Below are 23,254 nucleotides of genomic sequence, written 5' to 3' on the forward strand. Positions count from 1 at the left end.
GGTTCATCCATGTTGTAGCATGTATTAGTGCTTTATTTTCACTGCTAAATAATATTCCATTGCATGGATATACCACATTTTATTTATCCATTCATAAGTTGATGGGCATTTTGGTTGTTTCCACTTTTTGGCTATTATGAATGATGCTGCTTTGAACATTCATGGATAAGTTTTGCATGGACGGATGTTTTCATTTCTCTGGGTATATGCCTAGGAATAGAATTGCTTGGGTGATGTGGTAAGTCTGTGTTTGACCTTTTGAAGAATTGCTAAACTTCTTCCAAAGTGGCTATAGTGTTTTGCATTCCTACCAATAGTATATGAAGGTCCCAATTTCTCCTTATCCTTGCCAACAATTGTTACTATTGCTTTTTTTTTATTATAACCATCCTGGTAGGTATAATGTGGTATCTCACTGTAGTTTTTATTTGCATTCTTTAATGGCTAATGCTGTTGAGAATCTTGTCATGTGCTTATGCCCACTGTATATCTTCTTTGAAGAAATGTCTACTCAGATCCCTCATCCATTTTTTAAAATCGGGTTCTTTTTGAGTCATATATTAGTCCGTGCACATAGATGATTTGAAAATATTTTCTCCCTTGATGTGGTTGTTGTTTCACTTTATCGATGGTGTCCTTTGAAGCACAAATGTTTTTAAATTGAAGCTTACTGTATCTATTTTTCATTATTACCTGCACTTTTGATACCAAAATTAAGAAGTCTTTGCCCAACTCAAGTTACAAAGATTTGCTGCTATGTACTTTTCAGTGTTTTATATTTTTAGCTCTATGATTCATTTTAAGTTATGTTTGCATATGATATAAGGAAGAGAATACTGATTCTTTATATTACTGTTTGGATCTAGAGAGTATTTTAAGAGGGCAAATTGCAACATATGTGAAAATAATTTACCTTATAAAATTAAATATTTTGTAATGTTTTGCAGTAATAATCTAAATACAGATCCACTTAATACTTGAACATGATATATATAATTCTTGGTTACATTTGACAATTGACAATTTCAGTTGCTGTAGTCTCAGTGTGATAAAATTTCTCCAAAATGAGGTTAATTTAAAACCATCTAGATAGTATAACATGTCAAGAAAAAAGGTTAAATTTGTCAATAGAAAATAAGTTATCTAAAATTTTAAGTTATACTAATATAATTAATAATTTTCCTGAAAGGAAGTAAAAATATTTTTTTCTAGAAAAAATACAATTATGATTTAAGCATGATTTTATTTTATATCTATCCAAACACTGTCCTTCCAAAACAGAATGCCCAAACATGTACAATGATAATTAAATTTAGGCACCTTCATATTTTGCTAAATTTCCATTATATAATAACCACACCTTCACAAATATTTAAAAATATTGGCATCTTAAGGATACATATTTTGTCTAGGTAGTATGTTATATTTTAATCAATAGCAATTTGAGCTTTTTAAGTTTTAAAATATATGTATGGCAGTCCCAAATGTTTGGAGCAAGACTATGGAAAGAGAACAGCAAATTTAAATCCAAAGAAAGCAAAATAAAGGAGAAAGTAGATAAAAGCAGAAATTAGAGCTATAATTGAAGAATCAACAAATTTGTTCTTTGAGAAGCTTATAAAAAATTGGTAAACTCCCAGTGAAATTGATGAAGACAATATGAGAGAAGGCAAAAATGAATAATATCAGACATGAAAACAGGGAACAGCACTACAAATCCTACAGACTTTAAAACCACTATGAGAGCATATTATGAAACAAACTTAGATGAAATGTAGAAATTTCTAGGGAAACAAAATACTTAACCAAAATTATACTATAACAAATAGGCTATTGAATTGTTCTTAACTACTAAATATGCTGATTACGTAATTAAAACTATAGCCCCAAAGAAATTCTAAGGATCATATAGCTTCACCAGTGAGTTCTACTAAACATTTAAGAATGCAGTAATACCAATCTTACAGAAACTTTTCCAGAAAAAAGGAATGAATACTCCACATCTTATGTTATGAAGCTAGCAAAACCTTGATTTTAAAACCTAATAAGGAGGGACGCCTGGGTGGCTCAGTAGTTGAGCATCTGCCTTCGGCCCAGGGCATGATCCTGGAGACCCAGGAAAGAGGCCTACATCAGGCTCCCTGCATGGAGCCTGCTTCTCCCTCTGCCTGTGTCTCTGCCTTTCTCTCTCTCTCTGTGCCTCTCATGAATAATAAATAAAATCTTTAAAAAAAAAAAAAAACTAACAAGGACGTTAGAGAAAACAAAAATAATAAGGCAATCAAACTCATCAACCAAATCCTGCAGCATACAAAAATTCTAGTATATCACAACAAATTTAGACTTATTCTAATAATGCAAGAGTGGTTTAACATTAAGAATCAATGTAATCCACCAAATTAAAACAGAATAAAGGATAGAAATAATATATTCAATAGATACCCCCAAATGCATTTGATAAAATTCAACATCCATTTATTATTAAAAAATAATAATTCTTACCATAGCAAGAATACTGAAAGCAAAAAGAAAGTTCACTAATCTGACAAACAATATTTACAAAATACTTAAAGCAAATATTATGTTTAATGGCGAATGTTGAGAACTTTCTTTCAGATTAGGCATATGACTTCTATTTGACAAAATATTGGCACTCCTAGCCAGTTAAGTAATAAAAAAAAATAAATGTATAGTATTTTATTTATTTATTTTTTTTATTTTTTTTTTTTAAATTTTTATTTATTTATGATAGTCACACAGAGAGAGAGAGAGAGAGAGAGGCAGAGACACAGGCAGAGGGAGAAGCAGGCTCCATGCACCGGGAGCCCGACGTGGGACTCGATCCCGGGTCTCCAGGATCGCACCCTGGGCCAAAGGCAGGCACCAAACCGCTGCGCCACCCAGGGATCCCAAATGTATAGTATTTTAAAAGAGAGATTAAATACCATTATTTGCATCTGATCTAAATTAGAAAATAAAAATATATACATGAATCTTTAATAAGTGACTGGCAATATTGATATGTAAAAGTCAATATGCAAAAATGAATTGTTTCCATGTACCAGCAAGAATTTCAAGAAAAGAAAAATTGAAGAGCATGCAACTCTTGATCTCAGGGTTGGAGTTTAAGCCCCATGTTGAGTGTCGAGATGACTTAAATAAACAAACAAACTTTAAAAATACCTTTATAATAACCAAAAATATTAACTATCTAGTAATAAGTCTAACTAAAAATGTGAAATATCACCTATACACATTTGGGTGTGTGTAAAGATAAATTTAAGAATCAAACGATGGGAAGATGTGTTATGTTTATGGATTAAAAGATTCAATGGAGAGTCTAGAAAGGGAACAATGCATATATAGACACTTATGATAAAAGTGACATATAGGCTAATGGGGAAGAAGGGACTTTTTGAAAAATGATATTAGTTTAAGTAGATATTTTTACCAAAATTCTAAACAAACAACGAGGAAAAAAGAAAGTCAAACGCTATCTCACACTATACTCAAAAGTTAATTCCAGGTTCATTATAGATCTCAATATGAAGCACTAATACAGTTTATATTGAATAATAAAGGAAATCATTTAATGTTCTTGGGATAGGGAAGGAATTTTGAAGAGGACACAAAACATACCAATTAAATGGGAAATAATATATTTGGCTAAATAAAAATGACCGTTTATGTTCATCAAAAGGTATAATTAATAAATATAGTGGCAAGATACACAGTGAGAGGAAGTACTTGTAATCCAAATAATAACCAAGTACTGATCTCCTCAAAAGAACAGAACCATGGGCAAGAATCTTAGATAATGCACTTAGGAGATAGATATATGGCTGATAAACAACTCCATCAGTAATAAGGAAAATACAAATAAAAATTACAGTGAATAATGTCCAACAATTGGTCAGTGGATGAGCAAATTAGAGTACATTCCTACAATGAACTACAACTTAGCAATAAAAAGGAATAAACTACCAACACATGGATTCATCGTTCATGGATGAATTTCAAAAGCATTATTCTGGGTGAAATATGACAGACAAAAAAGATTGCATACTCTATGGTTCTATTTATGTAAAATCCTAGAAAGGCAAAATTGTAGTGACAGTAGATCAACTCATCAAACTTTTATAAGTAATGAAAATCAATGAATCATGGCATCACCATGGCTGAATTTTAAATATAATGTTGAGAAATAACAATAATAAAATAACTAATATGATCACCTTATAAACAGAGGTACATCTAAACCATAGTGTCCTAAAGTCAGAATAGTGCTCATCCTTAGTAAGGGAGTAATGATTAGGAGAGGATTTTGTGAGAGTTGGCAGTGTTTATTTAGTTTTTCACCTGGGTAGTGAGTTCATGAGTGTTCACTTTGTGGTGAGTTACTGAACTGTTTATTGATGTTTTTGGCACTTTTCTGATGATTATGATAAATGTCTGGCTGTTAGACAAGTGGGAAGTGGAAGTATGATTAAACATGTGGTTTTGTTTTACTTTGTGTATGTGTGTGTTTTCTTTTTTACCATGAGATGGAAGATACTTGGGAAATATAACTTTCTAATAAAACTGATTCATAGGGAAAAATGGAAGACGATTGGTTTGAAGGGATAAGCAATAGTGTGAAATTTCTGAGGAGAGGGGAATTAGACTCACTGAAAGGATTAGCCTTAGATTAATAAAGGGAAGAGAAGAGAGAGAACACGTGCAAATGTAGGGTTGTAGGTGGGTAGTAGAAGGATTTTCCATCTGATGGCTTCTATTTTCTCTAGAAGAATTAGAAATGAGGTAGCTTCTTGAGGAGAAAGATGAGCAGATTCGCAACTTGAGAAATGTAGGGAGATTTGAAATATTAATTGCAAAGAGCGAAAGGTCAGATTGACCTGGAATTCACTGTAGGAGTGCTGGTCAGTGCTTGGAGAATTGCCTATACAGTTGGTGTCCTTGCGAGAAAAACCTCTGTTCTGGACTCAAACCACAGCAGTGTATAGTTGGCCTCTGTAACAAGCTCACTGTGGCTAAATTCCAGATCTCAAGGGGCACATAGATTAAGCATGAAATCACTGTAGCTTTAAATAAGTAACCACAACTGGTTCTAGGAATAGGTCATAGAGATGGAATCACGCGTGAGATCTGTACCGCGTATGGGCAAGGAGACTAAGAAGAGGGACATTGGCCAGTAATTACAGATACCATGACAATGGGGTATTCTTCTTCAGGTACGATGCATAAAATTAGAGCAAACATCCTCATACCTGAATTATTTGTCTAAGTCATAGAATTCACAGACAAAGAGCCATAAAAATAAGTGATTATTAGAAATGGATCTTATTTTGCCAAATGCTGACTTCAAATCCGGAGTTAAAATTAGTGAGAAAGTGTGAATGAATCAATATGAATCCACTTTTACTCTTTGAAAGTAATTCAAACAAGTTGTCATAGAATTGACCAGTGGTATTATTTTTGCATGTGTAATCGTGTAATATGGCTTTTAATAACATTTAAACTAATCTTGTTTATTGCAAAAGACCTAGTTCCTTCGAGGATAATTATAGTTACTTTGCCAAAATAAAATGACACCCAGCTCAAACTATTAAACAGCAATAAAAGAGATGAAAGTTTATTATAACCCGTTGAAAATAAATAAGAGCAAACAAAAAATTTTAAGTAGCATTTTGGCATTGAAACTTTGTTATTATGTCTATATTTTGTTTTATTTTTAAAAGTATATGCACATTTTCTTGAGGAGTATCAAGAAAAACAAAGATAAAAAAAGTAACCAGAAGAATGGTAGGCAGATATACAAACACATTCTTCTTCGTTTTTTCTTGTGCAAGTTAAGAAATAGAGATATGGGAGAAAAGGAGGCTTTGGAGAGATTTAAAAATGAAAGATTTACCTCCAGGCTCAGAAGGGGAAGCAAAGACCAACTTGAAAGAGTCTTAATACCGCCTAAAGATTTGGGGTCAATTATAAAGAGAAGGATTATAATCAAAGTTTGTATATATAATTAGTGACTATACAGTTAATAACTACAGGTAAAGGACCTTGGGAATCTCTGAGTTCATTTTGTCAACCAGATTTGTTTGATTCCATAGTAATCATATATTATTATTTTTTAAGCTAAACAATAAAAACATATAAATGAGAATTTAATACTCTCAACTCTCCTTGTTATTTGAGCTACTACCTAACATTAATTGTGTCAATTTACAGACAGTTCTGTGTTTGTTCAATCATATGCAAACAGGTTTGTTTTTTTTCTGTGTGTTTGTGTGTTTGAAAGAATCATGAGATCTAGCTAAACAGATTACAGAAGTCTGCAGTTTGCGTTTATTGTTAAACAATATCATGGTCCAGTAAGTAGTATAGTGTCACTATACTCATGAATAGTTGTGGAATATTACATAATACGGATACGTACCGTCTACTACTAATGTACATTCAAGTTACTTTCATTTTTTGCCACCACAAAAATAACTTCATACATACCCTTTTCGTTTTTTTTTTTTTTTTTTTTTTTTTTTTTTGCCTTCCAAATTTCTTATTTTTTTTTTTATTGGTGTTCAATTTACTAACATACAGAATAACACCCAGTGCCCGTCACCCATTCACTCCCACCCCCCGCCCTCCTCCCCTTCTACCACCCCTAGTTCGTTTCCCAGAGTTAGCAGTCTTTACGTTCTGTCTCCCTTTCTGATATTTCCCACCCATTTCTTCTCCCTTCCCTTATTTTCCCTTTCACTATTATTTATATTCCCCAAATGAATGAGAACATATAATGTTTGTCCTTCTCCGACTGACTTACTTCACTCAGCATAATACCCTCCAGTTCCATCCACGTTGAAGCAAATGGTGGGTATTTGTCATTTCTAATAGCTGAGTAATATTCCATTGTATACATAAACCACATCTTCTTTATCCATTCATCTTTCGTTGGACACCGAGGCTCCTTCCACAGTTTGGCTATAGTGGCCATTGCTGCTAGAAACATCGGGGTGCAGGTGTCCCGGCGTTTCATTGCATTTGTATCTTTGGGGTAAATCCCCAACAGTGCAATTGCTGGGTCGTAGGGCAGGTCTATTTTTAACTGTTTGAGGAACCTCCACACAGTTTTCCAGAGTGGCTGCACCAGTTCACATTCCCACCAACAGTGTAGGAGGGTTCCCTTTTCTCCGCATCCTCTCCAACATTTGTTGTTTCCTGTCTTGTTAATTTTCCCCATTCTCACTGGTGTGAGGTAGTATCTCATTGTAGTTTTGATTTGTATTTCCCTGATGGCAAGTGATGCAGAGCATTTTCTCATATGCATGTTGGCCATGTCTATGTCATCCTCTGTGAGATTTCTGTTCATGTCTTTTGCCCATTTCATGATTGGATTGTTTGTTTCTTTGGTGTTGAGTTTAATAAGTTCTTTATAGATCTTGGAAACTAGCCCTTTATCTGATATGTCATTTGCAAATATCTTCTCCCATTCTGTAGGTTGTCTTTGAGTTTTGTTGACTGTATCCTTTGCTGTGCAAAAGCTTCTTATCTTGATGAAGTCCCAATAGTTCATTTTTGCTTTTGTTTCTTTTGCCTTCGTGGATGTATCTTGCAAGAAGTTACTATGGCCGAGTTCAAAAAGGGTGTTGCCTGTGTTCTTCTCTAGGATTTTGATGGAATCTTGTCTCACATTTAGATCTTTCATCCATTTTGAGTTTATCTTTGTGTATGGTGAAAGAGAGTGGTCTAGTTTCATTCTTCTGCATGTGGATGTCCAATTTTCCCAGCACCATTTATTGAAGAGACTGTCTTTCTTCCAATGGATAGTCTTTCCTCCTTTATCGAATATTAGTTGCCCATAAAGTTCAGGGTCCACTTCTGGATTCTCTATTCTGTTCCACTGATCTATGTGTCTGTTTTTGTGCCAGTACCACACTGTCTTGATGAACACAGCTTTGTAGTACAACCTGAAATCTGGCATTCTGATGCCCCCAGATATGGTTTTCTTTTTTAAAATTCCCCTGGCTATTCGGGGTCTTTTCTGATTCCACACAAATCTTAAAATAATTTGTTCTAACTCTCTGAAGAAAGTCCATGGTATTTTGATAGGGATTGCATTAAACGTGTATATTGCCCTGGGTAACATTGACATTTTCACAATATTAATTCTGCCAATCCATGAGCATGGAATATTTTTCCATCTCTTTGTGTCTTCCTCAATTTCTTTCAGAAGTGTTCTATAGTTTTGAGGGTATAGATCCTTTACATCTTTGGTGAGGTTTATTCCTAGGTATCTTATGCTTTTGGGTGCAATTGTAAATGGGATTGACTCCTTAATTTCTCTTTCTTCAGTCTCATTGTTTGTGTATAGAAATGCCACTGACTTCTGGGCATTGATTTTGTATCCTGCCACGCTACCGAATTGCTGTATGAGTTCTAGCAATCTTGGGGTGGAGACTTTTGGGTTTTCTATGTAGAGTATCATGTCATCGGCGAAGAGGGAGAGTTTGACTTCTTCTTTGCCAATTTGAATGCCTTTAATGTCTTTTTGTTGTCTGATTGCTGAGGCTAGGACTTCCAGTACTATGTTGAATAGCAGTGGTGAGAGTGGACATCCCTGTCTTGTTCCTGATCTTAGGGGAAAGGCTCCCAGTGCTTCCCCATTGAGAATGATATTTGCTGTGGGCTTTTCATAGATGGCTTTTAAGATGTCGAGGAATGTTCCCTCTATCCCTACACTCTGAAGAGTTTTGATCAGGAATGGATGCTGTATTTTGTCAAATGCTTTCTCTGCATCCAATGAGAGGATCATATGGTTCTTGGTTTTTCTCTTGCTGATATGATGAATCACATTGATTGTTTTACGGGTGTTGAACCAGCCTTGTGTCCCAGGGATAAATCCTACTTGGTCATGGTGAATAATTTTCTTAATGTACTGTTGGATCCTATTGGCCAGTATCTTGTTGAGAATTTTTGCATCCATGTTCATCAGGGATATTGGTCTGTAATTCTCCTTTTTGGCGGGGTCTTTGTCTGGCTTTGGAATTAAGGTGATGCTGGCTTCATAGAACGAATTTGGAAGTACTCCATCTCTTTCTATCTTTCCAAACAGCTTTAGGAGAATAGGTATGATTTCTTCTTTAAACGTTTGATAAAATTCTCCTGGGAAGCCATCTGGCCCTGGACTCTTGTGTCTTGGGAGGTTTTTGATGACTGCTTCAATTTCCTCCCTGGTTATTGGCCTGTTCAGGTTTTCTATTTCTTCCTGTTCCAGTTTTGGTAGTTTGTGGCTTTCCAGGAATGCGTCCATTTCTTCTAGATTGCCTAATTTATTGACATATAGCTGTTCATAATATGTTTTTAAAATCGTTTGTATTTCCTTGGTGTTGGTAGTGATCTCTCCTTTCTCATTCATGATTTTATTAATTTGAGTCTTCTCTCTCTTCTTTTTAATAAGGCTGGCTAATGGTTTATCTATCTTATTAATTCTTTCAAAGAACCAACTCCTGGTTCTGTTGATCTGTTCCACAGTTCTTCTGGTCTCGATTTCGTTGAGTTCTGCTCGAATCTTTATTAACTCCCTTCTTCTCTTGGGTGTAGGATCTATTTGCTGTTTTTTCTCTAGCTCCTTTATGTGTAAGGTTAGCTTTTGTATTTGAGTTCTTTCCAGTTTTTGAATGGATGCTTGTATTGCGATGTATTTCCCCCTTAGGACTGCTTTTGCTGCATCCCAAAGATTTTGAACGGTTGTATCTTCATTCTCATTAGTTTCCATGAATCTTTTTAATTCTTCCTTCATTTCCTGGTTGACCCTTTTATCTTTTAGCAGGATGGTCCTTAACCTCCATGTGTTTGAGGTCCTTCCAAACTTCTTGTTGTGATTTAGTTCTAATTTCAAGGCATTATGGTCCGAGAATATGCAGGGGACAATCCCAATCTTTTGGTATCGGTTCAGACCCGATTTGTGACCCAATATGTGGTCTATTCTGGAGAAAGTTCCATGTGCGCTTGAGAAGAATGTGTATTCAGTTGAGTTTGGATGTAAAGTTCTGTAGATATCTGTGAAATCCATCTGGTCCAGTGTATCATTTAAAGCTCTCGTTTCTTTGGAGATGTTTTGCTTAGAAGACCTATCGAGTATAGAAAGAGCTAGATTGAAGTCACCAAGTATAAGTGTATTATTATCTAAGTATTTCTTCACTTTGGTTAATAATTGATTTATATATTTGGCAGCTCCCACATTCGGAGCATATATATTGAGGATTGTTAAGTCCTCTTGTTGAATAGATCCTTTAAGTATGATATAGTGTCCCTCTTCATCTCTCACTACAGTCTTCGGGGTAAATTTTAGTTTATCTGATATAAGGATGGCTACCCCTGCTTTCTTTTGAGGACCATTCGAATGGTAAATGGTTCTCCAACCTTTTATTTTCAGGCTGTAGGTGTCCTTCTGTCTAAAATGAGTCTCTTGTAGACAGCAAATAGATGGGTCCTGCTTTTTTATCCAGTCTGAAACCCTGCGCCTTTTGATGGGGTCATTAAGCCCGTTCACATTCAGAGTTACTATTGAGAGATATGAGTTTAGTGTCATCATGATATCTATTCAGTCTTTGTTTTTGTGGACTGTTCCACTGAACTTCTTCTTAAAGGGGAATTTTAAGAGGCCCCCTTAAAATTTCTTGCAGAGCTGGTTTGGAGGTCACATATTCTTTCAGTTCCTGCCTGTCTTGGAAGCTCTTTATCTCTCCTTCCATTTTGAATGAGAGCCTTGCTGGATAAAGTATTCTTGGTTGCATGTTCTTCTCATTTAGGACCCTGAATATATCCTGCCAGCCCTTTCTGGCCTGCCAGGTCTCTGTGGAGAGGTCTGCTGTTACCCTAATACTCCTCCCCATAAAAGTCAGGGATTTCTTGTCTCTTGCTGCTTTAAGGATCTTCTCTTTATCTTTGGAATTTGCAAGCTTCACAATTAAATGTCGAGGTGTTGAACGGTTTTTATTGATTTTAGGGGGGGATCTCTCTATTTCCTGGATCTGAATGCCTGTTTCCCTTCCCAGATTAGGAAAGTTTTCAGCTAGAATTTGTTCAAATACATATTCTGGCCCTCTGTCCCTTTCGGCGCCCTCGGGAACCCCAATTAAGCGTAGGTTTTTCTTCCTCAGGCTGTCGTTTATTTCCCTTAATCTATCTTCATGGTCTTTTAATTGTTTGTCTCTTTTTTCCTCAGTTTCCCTCTTTGCTATCAACTTGTCTTCTAGGTCACTCACTCGTTCTTCCACCTCGTTAACCCTCGTCGTTAGGACTTCTAGTTTGGATTGCATCTCATTCAATTGATTTTTAATTTCTGCCTGATTAGCTCTAAATTCTGCAGTCATGAAGTCTCTTGAGTCCTTTATACTTTTTTCTAGAGCCACCAGTAGCTGTATAATAGTGCTTCTGAATTGGCTTTCTGACATTGAATTGTAATCCAGATTTTGTAACTCTGTGGGAGAGAGGACTGTTTCTGATTCTTTCTTTTGAGGTGAGGTTTTCCTTCTAGTCATTTTGCTCAGTACAGAGTGGCCAAAAGCAAGTTGTATTGGGAAAAAGAGAAAAAGAGAGGAGAGAAAGAAGGAAAGAAAAGAGAAAGAGAAAAAAAAGGGAAGAAAAAGAAAAATAACGAAAAAAAAAAAGAAGAAAAAGAGAAAGAAAAAGAAAGGAGAAAAAAAGGGGGTGGGGGAAGGAAACAAATCAAAAAGCAAAACAAAACAAAAACAAAAACAAAAACAAACAAACAAAAAAAGAACCACGGGGGAGTATCCTCTGATTCTGTGTACTTTAAGTCCCTTGGCTTCTCCTGGAAGTTGTCCGTCTAGCTGGTGTTCTGGGGGAGGGGCCTGTTGTGCTGATTTTCAGGTGTTAGCAGTTGGGGGAGCTGCTGTGCCCCTGCCTGGTGCAGGGCTCAGTGGGGGCAGCTCTGGAAACCTGGATTCAGCTCCGGCAGGAACTCCGTCTGCAGGGCCTGGAGGCTCCGGGCGGGGCCGCTGATGTGCTCAGCTGGGGCAGGAGCGTCCTGGCTGTCCTGGGCCCTCCCGGCCTCTGCCTGTCCCGGGGGAGGCGGGATCCTGGGCTGTGTCCCGGCGCCCTGTGCTCCGGAGCCTGCGCTGGTGGATTCGCGCTCCCGGGCCGCGCAGCCCCCTCCGCGGAGCCGCCGCCCGAGCCCCTCCGAGCTGCTCCTGGAACCGCGCAGGCCCCTCCGCACGGAGCCTCTTCCTCTGCCCGAGCCCCTCCGAGCTGCTCCCGGGGCCCCGCAGCCCCCTCCGCGGAGCCGCCGCCCGAGCCCCTTCAGCTGCTCCGGGTCCCGCCGGGTCCCGCCGTGCGCGCTGCAGCCCTTAGGGAGCTCGGCGCATCTCCCGGGACGCAGGTGTCTGTTACTGTCCCGGGGAGCCCGAGGGCATCCCCGCCCTCCTGGGTCCTGCTCCACCTCCCCGCGAGCCCCTTTCCCCCGGGAAGGTCGGTGCAGCTCCTGCGTCTCTGGGACGGGGCTCCTCTGTCCTGGGGACACTCGCCCCGGCCTCAGCCTGGCTCCTCCTGGGCCCCTCCCCCTTGGAGGCCTTTGTTCCTTTATTTCTTTTTCCCCGTCTTCCTACCTTGATAGATGCGCGAACTCTTCTCACTGTAGCATTCCAGCTGGTCTCTCTTTAAATCTCAGGCCGAATTCATAGATTTTCAGGATAATTGGAAGGTTTTCTAGGTAGTTTGGTGGAGACAGGTGATTTGGAGACCCTACTCTTCCGCCGTCTTGCCCCTCCCCCCCATACATACCCTTTTCTACATCCCCTTGCATACAGTGGTTTTGTTTTCGGATGTGGATGCAGCATTCCTGCATTCTGAGAAATTTGTAGCAATCCATACTCCCCTTCACCGTTGTTCGTACTGGCTGTTTCCAATGTTTTTGTCAATTTAATGAGTGAAAAATAGTATCTCATTCTTTTGTGTGTGTGTATGTGTGGGTCTGATCTTATTTGTCTCTCTTAGAAAATCTCATTTTGACTGGACTAGACTTAGAGATAGAAGCTCTCAGAAAGGACAGCCTCCGTCTCTTGACAATATGTTCCTGGTGTTTTTCTTTGGCTTCCTTCATTCTCTTGGCCAAAAGTTCAGCATATTTTGCAGCCTCTTCCTTATTTTTCTCAGTGCAATGTTTCTTCAAAGCAATACACCCGACGTTTGTGCTGGAGGACACGTGTTGTAACAAGACGCTGAATCCTGGGTGCTTTGGTTGTAGGATTCTTACCTCTGTTTAGGGGCTTTCTAACAACGTAACTGGTGGACATCTTCTTCTTTTGACAGATTAAAAAATTTGCGGATTCTGCTGATTCCTTTGGGCCCCAGGCGATGAGGCACAGAGATATCAGTGGGTCCAGGAATATCTTTCTCCCCTTTTTTTTCCACAATAACCAAATTGAGAACACGGTGATTGGCATCCACAATGCAACCCCCAACAGATTTGTGCTTCCTCTCTCCAGTCCTCCTTGGTTGATAGCAGGAATGCCCCTTACTTAGCAGCAGGTGGGCACAGCCATGGGTCAAGACAACCTGCTTCATGGGGAAGCCTTGTTTGTAATTGCCACCACTGGTTCGGACCACGTAACCCTTCCGTTCCTCGCCCAGAGCATCAGCAGCAGCTTCTGTGGCCAAACGTTTCTCATAAAAGTTATGAAGTTTGAGCTCATCATCCATTTCAATGGGTTTCTGGTAGCCAGTGGCTGGGAAAGAGATGTTCAGCTTCATCCTGAAGCAGGCTACCGCCTCAGAGGTGCCATGAAAAAGAGCAATATCTCATTCTTGAAGGATATAGTGAGCAATGGAAATATTGGCTTTAAGTTACAATAGGCCTTTAGGTTTCTTAGGCTATCATTTTGTTAATTTTCACCTTACTAAATAAGATCACAGTGCATCTAATAGAAATTACATATATATCATGATACATAATACATATATATGTATACTATATAGCTATATATATCACTACATCTATATCTATCTATATCTATATCTAGCGATATAGTAATTGCTTTTATTTTACTAAAATAAAATCTATTTAATGGAGAAGAAATCAAAGCCCCACAGAGTCATCAATTTCAAAAAAAAATTCATACAGGTAATAAATGGCTGAGATGAAAGTTCAGTCTCTTTCTATTTTAATCCAAAAGTCAAGCTTTTTTTTCTAATCACAAATCATATCAGAATCCTAATATGATCAGTATTACATCTGAGCATCAGATAAACCATACCCTCATCCTCCCCAAAATAAACATTTGCAAAACTTAATTTTTTTTGCAAATGATTGAAGATATTTCTACCAGAAGCCATTCTGTTCACCATCCACAGATCCCGGGGATCCCAGGTTAAGAATCACCTATAAAAGTGTGGAGCTGCTATGGGGCATTCTTCTCAATAACTGCAGCTTGACATTGGATTGACTCTTTGTTAGTTAACTCCTAACAATTAATATGCCTGGCATATAGTTAGCCCAACTGATCACTGAAGAAACAAAGTAAATGCCCTTAAAGTCATTCAGTGATTCTTGCCTCCCATTCTAACCTGTTCAGAAACAAGGGTGAAAGTGGGTCTCCTTGTTTTTAAGGGGCTAATCCAATGTAGACATATATTTTCTTGTGGTGGCCACCTGCCAGAATTGGAGTTAAATTCTTTTGTAAAATTACAAAGTTTGAGAAATCTAACTTCTTAATAAGCAAGACTTGGGGATATTGGTGTCAAACAAAATTATAGGCAGGATATACTGCTACATGTGGCATAGAGCAAGGAGAACTGGACCAGATTTTGGAATGCCTGAATTCTTTGCAAAAAGTTAATACATAAGATCAACTATCAAACTTTGTGTATTCCTCTGGGATTTGCGTTTTTCAATCAACATTTTGTTTTTGAGGCTTTTCCAGACTATAGTTCTAGTTTATCCAGTTTCTATGCTGAAGAGTACCACATTGCATGAATATATTACAATGTATTTATTATCCATTTGATCCGGTTGAAGAACATTTGAGTTATTTCCTTTTTTCTCTATTATAAAGAATGTTGCTGTGAACATTTTAGATTATGACTCTTAGTGTTGAAGCGCAAGGTTTTCTTCTTATTATATACCTAAAGGTAAACTTGGTGAGTCATAGAATATGTACACATTCAATTTACATGATAATGCCAAATTGTTCAAAATGGTGTGCCAATTTATACTTCCACCAAGAGTAAGTGAGAGTTATGCCTGTTCTGCTCCATCTTGGTCTTGCCAGGCTTTTTAGTGTTTGCCTGTGTTTTAGTCAAAAATAGGAATCCTGCATTCTCTCATGAGCTCTGTTAAATACTAGGTGTAGGACAATTGTCACAAAACTATAAGGCACCTACCAGTCTTAAATTCTACTGCTCTCAGACTAATGAGATAGATAACGTTAGAAAACAAATCAGATTTTTACTAACTTAGCATGCGCCATACTGAAGACATTTAATTTAACTTGGTTCAGGAAGTTCACTGGGTTTTGAGTTATTAAGTTCTTTATATATTTTGGCTACTAAGCCTTTATCAGATATGTCATTTGCAAATATCTTCTCCCATTCAGTGGGTTGTTTTAGTTTTGTTGATTGTTTCCTTTACTATGCAGAAGCTGTTTATCTTAGTGAAATCCTGATAGTTCATTACTTTTGTTTCTGTAGCCTCTGGAGAAATGTCTAATAAGAAGTTGCTATGACTGATGTCAAAGAGGTCACTGCCTGTGTTCTCCTCTAGGATTTTGATAGTTTCCTGTCTCACATTTAGGCTTCTCATCCATTTTGATTATACGCTTGTGTATGGTAGAAGAAAGTGATCTAGTTTCACTCCTCTGCATGTTGCTATTCAGTTTTCCCAACACCATTTGTTGAAGAGACTGTCTTTTTCCATGGATATTCTTTCCTGCTTTGTTGAAAATCAGTTGGCCATATAGTTGTGGGTCCATTTCTGGGTGTTCTATTCTGTTCCATTGATCTATTTGTCTGTTTTTGTGCCAGGACTATACTGTCTTGATGAAACTCAACACCCAGAACAATTAATCTGTTAATAAATGGGCAGAAGACATGAATAGACATTTCTCTTTTTTTAAGGATTTATTTATTTACAAAAGAGAGAGAGAGAGAATGAGCGGCGTGAGGGACAGAGGGAGAAGCAGACTCCCTGCTGAGCAGGGAGCCCAATGTGGGACTTGATCCCAGGACTCTAGGATCATGACCTGAGCCAAAGGCAGATGCTTAACCAACTGAGCCACTCAGATGCCCCTGAATAGACATTTTTTCTAAAGAAGATATACAGATGGCTAACAAACACATGAAAAGATGCTCAACATCACTCATCATCGGGGAAATACAAATCAAAACTATGATAAGATACAACCTCACACCCATTAGAATGGCTAAAATGAACAACAGAGGAAACAATAGGTGTTGGCAAGGATGTAAAGAAAGGGTAACCCTCTTACACTGATGGTGGGAATGCAAACTGGTGCAGCCACTCTGGAAAACAGGATGGAGTTTCCTTAAAAAATGAAAAATAGAACTACCCTATGACCCAATAATTGCACTACTAGTTGTATACCTAAAGGATACAAAAATGGTGGTTCAAAGGGGCACACACACCAAGTGTATTATGCTAAGCAAAATAAGCCAATCAGAGAAAGACAAATACCATATGATCTCACTCATGTGGAATTTAAGAAACAAAACAGATGAACTAAGGAGAAGGGAAGAGAAATAGAAAGGGGGAGGCAAACCATAAAAGATCCTTAACTATAGAGAACAACCTGAAAGCTGCTGGAGGGAGGTGGGTGGGGGATGGGCTAAATGGGTGTTGGGTATTAAGGAGGGCACTTGTGATGAGCACCGCGTGTTACATGTAAGTGATGAATCACTAAATTCTACTCTTGAAACCAATAATCATGCTACATGTTAATTAACTAGAATTTAAATAAAAACTTAAAACAGGGTGGGGGGAGAATGTTCACTGAGTTGATGAGCCAGAAGGTAAATCAAGCAGTTGAGTGTCAGTTTCTGAGTAAGTAACAACCTGTATAGCTGTTTTTATACAAGTCAATTGAACAGGAATGGAATTGCACATTGCCTAGAGCAGTAGGGTGATTACAATTGAGTTTTTCATGATAAACAGATGTTAAAAGTCATTTGAAATAGCACAGTCCACTACAGCATCTTACTATTTAGTGTATTTTCTATTAGAGGGATATGAATTTGGTGAACCCAAGGGCAGTTGGATGGAGCTTGAAGAATTATGAGCTTCACTTTATCAAGTGTTAGTTTAAAGAAGCTTGTGAATTTTTAAAAATCAATTTTCTCTTCAGACAATTATTATTTCCAAGAGGACTTGATTTAACAATTTGTTTTTTTTTTTTATGTAAAACTGAGCTATTCAGACACACAAAAATACCTACCATGAGAGCAACATTTAGCCTAATTTTTAGACTTGCAGAAGAATTAATAAGCCCATTCCTATCTCTTACCAGCACCAAATAGAATTTGGATTGAAAGGTATCCACATGGGTAGTAACTATATGCATGGACATCGAGAACTTGGTGTAAAAGTTGCCTAAAAGAAGTCTGCTACTCTTTTCAGTTCTGTTTAGAGACAGACCAGAGTTGACACATTTCTCTCTATAGGGCCAGGTAGTAAGTATTTTAGACTTTGTTGGCTGTACAGTCTGTTGCATTTACTGAAGTCTGATGTTACAGCATGACAACAGCCATAAACCACACATAAACAAATGGTCGAGGCTGTGTTCCAATGAAAGTTGACTCAAAAAATAAGCGGTTGACTAGACTTAGCTTGCAGGTTGTGATTTGCCCATCCAATTTAGCCTAATAAGTAAATTATATCAAGTTGTAAGCATAATGTACAAAACATCTGTTCTCATACTCTCTCCTCTTGCCTGTGAAGACTCTAGTATCCTAATATGAAACGATCCCTGCCATCTCTCCTTATTACCATTTTTTTTCAAAGGATAATTGCACCGGGCTTTGTGTTGAGCTGTTGGTACTGCATTTAAAAAGGTTAATGTATTCTTTCTAAGGACATGGTGCATTTCATGGGACTGTTTATAGGCAAGTTTTGACTGATTGAATCTGTTTATTTATTGTTCTTCTGTCAGGTGGGCGAAAGGGCTGCTCAGCAAGGATAGTTAAAGCTACAGATTTGGCAGGTGTTTAAGCTTTCTAACCAAGGGCCCAGGGGGAGTGGCTGAGCCGTTCCCTTTGCACCTGTGGCCTGCTGGCAGTCAACATTCCTCCCACTACCTGCCATGTGCCAGCTCCAGGTGGCAAAGTGCACATGTTGTGACATATCACAAGATACTCTTCTCTTGCCTTTTACAAAGCAATTGAGCACAGCATGGACCATGGGTGTGAATCTAAACCAGGAAGCTCTTCTTATAACTAATAATCATGAGGAATGGTCTTGGACTTCCGTGAGTATCCTATACCAGCCAGTGGCTGTATTCAGATGCACCACGCTATGTGTGCCTGGGACAGAGTCTAGAAGGAAGGTAATGCTCCTTTTACAAATGCAGTTCTTAGGGCACCCGGGTAGCTCAGTGGTTGAGCGTCTGCCTTCAGCCCAAGGCATGACCCCGGAGTCCCAGGATGGATCCTGCTTCTACCTCTGTCTTTCTCTCTCTCTCTATCTTTCATGAATAAATAAATAAAATCTTTTTTTAAAAATGCAGTTCTCGGGGGATCCCTGGGTGGTGCAGCGGTTTGGCGCCTGCCTTTGGCCCAGGGCGCGATCCTGGAGACCCGGGATCGAATCCCACGTCGGGCTCCCGGGATGGAGCCTGCTTCTCCCTCTGCCTGTGTCTCTGCTTCTCTCTCTCTCTCTGTCTATCATAAATAAATAAATAAATTTTAATAAAATAAAATAAAATAAAAATGCAGTTCTCATCATGCCACTGCATGATTTAAAATTCTTTTTTGGTTTCACAGTGCTCTTAGGAGAAAGCAAAAATCATTATCATGACTTCCTCTCAAGACTATGCCTGCTCTAGCCCCAGCTCACTTTTGCAACCTCATCTAACTTTACTCTCTCCCATGCCCTCGTGTTTCAGTCACACTTGCATTGTTTAGATCTTTTTTTTTTTTAAGATTTTATTTATTTATTCACGAGAGACACACAGAGAGAGAGAGAGAGGCAGAGACACAGTCAGAGGGAGAAGCAGGCTCCATGCAGGGAACCCGACGTGGGACTCGATCCCAGGACTCCAGGATCATGCCCTGGGCTGAAGGCAGATGCTCAACCGCTGAGCCACCCAGGGATCCCCCATTGTTTAGTTCTTTGAACTAACTCTCCAAACTGGCTCCCACCTAGGAACCCTTACTCCTTTACACATGCTATTATACTATTGATTTTCTGTTTATATGGAGAAGAAAACATAATATACTATAGTCTCTTCTACGACAAATCACATTTTGTAGAGTCTCAACTTGTTTTACCAATTACTGCAAATCTTATATGTTTCTTATTTAATTTAGTAATTATTGTTTTGGGCAGTAGTCTAGAGGTGTAAAGAAGAAATTCAGTGATTTCAATCAATAAGATACATATATTTAGTCTTATGAAATACTAGTTAAAGAGTCCTTGAAGCAAGTGTTGTCAATGGCAATGACTTCCAAGATTTGGCAAATCCAGAAATTTCCCAGATAAATTTGACTGAAAAAAAAAAAAAAAAAGAGACAACTTTCATGTAAAATATCTAGAAAATTGAGTCAAATGTAGGTTTATGTTGGTTATGATTTCTCTTTTAGATGGCTTAATTTGCTTATCCAGTCAGCAAATATGTTACTCAAGCTCCCCAGTTCATCAATGTGGGATTCAAACTGCCTTTTAGCAGTTCTTTAAGTTCTCTGTAGGCTTTTATGAAAGTACAGAGATTTCAGCCAACTTAGTTCCCTGGACATTTTACTTTTACTCACAGATATTTCTAATGTGACTTTGAAATAATGATGTCTTCCTGTCACCACCACCTGCACAGATGGTTGCTGTAAAGTGCCCAGGGAAACAGTGAGGAACGAAGTGAGCTCTTCTCAGTCACTTACACAGAGGATAAGAGGCTCACCTTCATCAGGAGGGACTCCCTGGTTGATATTATTTGTCCATTGTCATGGTAGACAGCAATTTATTCAATTAAAAAAGTAAGACATAAATAAATAGCCTTCTTTATTAGTTTTTGGATCCTAAAATTAATGTGGTAATAAAATAATTAATTTTTTAAAATTCAAAACTGACATTGCCTTTTAAAAAATATAGCAATTTTCAAAGTTATCAAGATTACAAGAGCAGAAGGGAGATATCAAGGTATGATGGGGAAATAGTAATGCTCCATTTATTGTTGCATTCAATAGCTATTTTTTTAAGCATCCAAATGTCACTGTTACCAATGGGGAATTTTTAGTCCTAAGAACTTGAGAGAATTTCTTACATCACATTATTTTAGTTTACAACCCTCCTAGCGTTATGACTATAATATGGGACAGAGTGAAAAGATCTGTGGCCATGTTTGTTGTCAGAAGGCCTATTTTGAACTGACGACTTTTGTATCTTTTGCTGTCCTCCAAAAGCACAATGAACTTCTTCAACCTCGTTTTTCCTATCAGTAGAATTTGGACACACATGCCAATCTCAGAGTGATTTGTGGATTAAAGGAGCTAATGCACAAAAAGATTCTTTGGAAATTATAAAGTACAACAAATTATCACCTCAAAAGAAGCAGAAATGCTAGCCTTCCCCTCCCCACCCCAAGAGTTTATCAGACTTGAAAAGGTCAAAATACTAATCTAAGGAAGTTTGGTTGATAACATAAGAGAGATAACCCAAGCTTTCCTAACATCTGTAAAACCTTCCAGGATCATGGGATGACTCTAAACTAATCAACACTTGATATCCACACTGTTTGAGCTACCACTGAACATCATTACAGTTTTGAATCACAAATTTTATTATTCTACAAATCTATTGAAATAAAGAAGAGAACCAAGAAAAACTATATTGCTGTATGGCCTCTAACCTGTTTGCCCAATATGTTGAGTTTGTGTATACAGCACATCAAATGTTAGGTAGTGCTATTTATTTACCTTCCTCTTCGTATTTAGAAGACTAGTTCTACACAAATCAATTAAGATCTGATGCTTACTATTGTTTTATAATTTACTTATTCACATTTGACTCAATACATAGTGTTTTTCTTTTAAAAACCCAGCAGTTAAGTTAAAGAAAAGACGTGTTCTTTGGCAATATATTTTGAAGAGTGAAGAAAGATACAGGAAAAATATAAAAGAAAGTCAATGTTTATGTTATGAAGCTCCCAATGGTAGATGAGAAAAGCCATACAACTTCCCAACACTGTTGGGAATCTCTTTGGAATAGTTGAAATTTTACAACATTTTTATAAATGGATGTAATTAATTGTTTAAACAAATATTTAGAGAGTGCCAGATATGTTTCCAGAACTGTACTAGACACTGAGGATACAGTAGAGAAAAAAAGAGACAAAAATCATGATCTTTAAGAGATTTGTTTGTAGTGGAGACGGTAATGAACAAAATAAATAAGACATTAAGTATGTTAACAAGTGGTAAACATTATGAAAAAAATTAAAGTCAGGAGTATAGGGAGTGCTGGCCTGCAAGAACAGTTTACATCATAAATAGGTCAGGGTAATTCCTGCTGAGAAAATATTAAGAGGAAATGAGAGAATGTTCCCAGCAGAGGAAACAGTAATACAAATGACCTGTGGCAGGAGGATTTCTTGCTTGCTCAAGAAATAGAGAAGTCAGGAAGCCTGGGCAGTAAGCACAGCAGAAAATACTAAGAGATGGAGAGAAGTAATGAGGACCAAGAGCAAGGCGGACCATATGGGCCATTCTAACAGCTTTGGCTTTTCCACTGAGTGGGATGGAGATGTGGCAAGTGTTGAACTGCGAGTGACATGACTTCACATATTTTTACAGGATCTCCCTGGTAGCTGTGTTGCATATTGGTTGAAAAGGAGTCACATGTGGAAGCAGAAAGACGAGTTGGGGGTTATTACAATAATCCCAGTGAGAGATAATGGTGACTTGTAGAGTGATGAAAAAGGGATATGTTTTGGAGCTATTTTCAAGGGAAGAAGCAGCAGAATTTTTAAAACAAATTGGAAATGGAATATAAGGAAAAGAAGAGTCAGGAAAGACTCCAAAGTTCTGGGCTTAAGCAACTATAGTTTCCATTAAGTGAGATGGGAGGTATTATTATTTTACAGATAGCATGATTGCATGTGCAAAAAATCCCAAAGAATCTATAGATAAATTATTAGAATTAATACATAAGTTTAACATACTGTCAGGTGCAAGTCAATATGCAAAAACTTATTTAATTTCTGTATACTAAAAATAAAGTAAAAATTTAGAACTACCATAATAATTGCATTAACAGCTGGGACTAGATCCAGGGTGATGTAAGCAAGCTGGTCAAGATGTCTCCCATGCTTATCCTCCTCAACAAAAGTAATTTGTCATCCGTCCACAGAAAAAAAAAGTGCTTTTGTGGGAGCAGTGGGATCCAGGTAGGAGAGACTGTGAAACCATGGTGCAGTTTAACACCGAAGAGAGCTGTTTTAAGAAGGCAGGCTTGCACCTCTGCAGCTGACTCACCAACAGTGATCCCAGCTGCAGACCTGGAAACAGCTCTGTGTCCTGGGGTTTCAGCTACCATCCTGCTTGGTCCTGTCAGCAGCACTATATGTCTGGGAACCTGGGAAGAGTCATGCACACCCATGCATCATATAACAGGCATCAGTTCCATCAGTGGGCCCTGACATGGCCAGTGAACCTCTTCCAGCCCCTCTGAACCCTCTGTGATTTTATGACTACATTCCCACCAGAATGTCTAGACATTAAACAAGGTTTATCTTACCAAGTGTTGGCAACAGGTGGAGCAGTAAGAATTCTGGTTTATTGCCCATGGGAATGTAATCTGGTACACCTGCTTAGGAAGACTTTTTTCATCATTTGACATCAAGTATCATCATTTATGAATGTTAAATATGTTCATAGTCTGTGAACCAACACTTTCGGAATGTCTTCTACAGAAATGCTTTCACATTTGTGTCAAAAATATGTACGAGAATATCCACAGCAAAATTACTTGTGCAAATACCCTCAAGCTATAAACAAGCCAAATGCCCATCAATAGTAA

The 23,254-nt window shown here is 38.0% G+C and overlaps 1 pseudogene; it reads right to left on the reverse strand.

The window, feature by feature from the left end:
* Positions 1–12,997: 12,997 nt before the first annotated feature.
* Positions 12,998–13,770, reverse strand: LOC119877270 (annotated as a pseudogene).
* Positions 13,771–23,254: the final 9,484 nt, after the last annotated feature.

This window comes from Canis lupus, chromosome 19 (assembly GCF_011100685.1).
Source record: "Canis lupus familiaris isolate Mischka breed German Shepherd chromosome 19, alternate assembly UU_Cfam_GSD_1.0, whole genome shotgun sequence".
NCBI lineage: Eukaryota > Metazoa > Chordata > Mammalia > Carnivora > Canidae > Canis > Canis lupus.